The sequence below is a fragment of the Gavialis gangeticus genome, unplaced genomic scaffold (assembly GCF_001723915.1).
Source record: "Gavialis gangeticus isolate Ggan-Ray unplaced genomic scaffold, GavGan_comp1, whole genome shotgun sequence".
Taxonomy (NCBI): Eukaryota; Metazoa; Chordata; order Crocodylia; family Gavialidae; genus Gavialis; species Gavialis gangeticus.
In genome coordinates this window covers 178,135,815-178,136,687 of record NW_017729032.1, presented here as the reverse complement: position 1 = coordinate 178,136,687, position 873 = coordinate 178,135,815, and positions in this window count along the sequence as shown.

The following is an 873-nucleotide window of genomic DNA, read 5'->3' as shown; positions in this document are numbered from 1 at the left end:
ATCTGTCTAGGTCTCTTCCAACTCATTGATTCTATGATTCTATGAAAGACCTACTTGAAAAAATGGGGGGGGTACATGAAAAATGTTGAAATTTCAAATGAGTTTTAAATGCAGTTCTCAATTTGAAATGAAGCATTTTTTGCTTTTAAAATATTTTTAATGAAACAGCTTTTTAAACATCTGAATGTTATTTTCCCCCTCCTCTTTTCCTTTATTTTTTTCTACTCTGTGATGTTTCATTCCTATTTTTTCAGTATTACATCCTAGAAAAAGACAAACAGGAAAAAAAAAATCCTGGTCTCAAGATGCCTGGGATATACAGTTTTAATCAGGCCCTTACTGCCCCCAGACCATCTTTAATAATAAGCCATTTTGCACATTCTGTTAAATAAGGGGAGATGATATAGATATTAATTTTGAAATGAAAAGAAAGATTACCATTTGAAGACAATACTAATAGTTTAAGTCAGTGCCTAATGACTTTAACAAGGAATATTAGTAATGCTTGTTGGATAATTTTGACAACTTTTTACTTGTTGAAAATATCAGTTTGTTTCAAGCAAAACTTTTAATAGGAAAAGTACAATTGGATGAGTAGTTTTTATTTTTCATTTTTAGGTTTAGAAATTGTCAAACTATTTTATTTTGTTGTTTTTAAATGAAAAACTTCAATTTTCTGAGTTAAAGTGACTTTGTTTTAGACATTTAAGCTAAACATTTGAAAAATTAAAAACTGTTCCTAACTGAAATATTTTGAAGTTATTAAAAAAAATATCAAAGAATCCATTACTGATAGGCTAACAGAAGGCAATATTCTGAAGGATTGCCAACAGGGCTTCATTACAGGCAGGCTGACCAACCTCATTTTCTTCT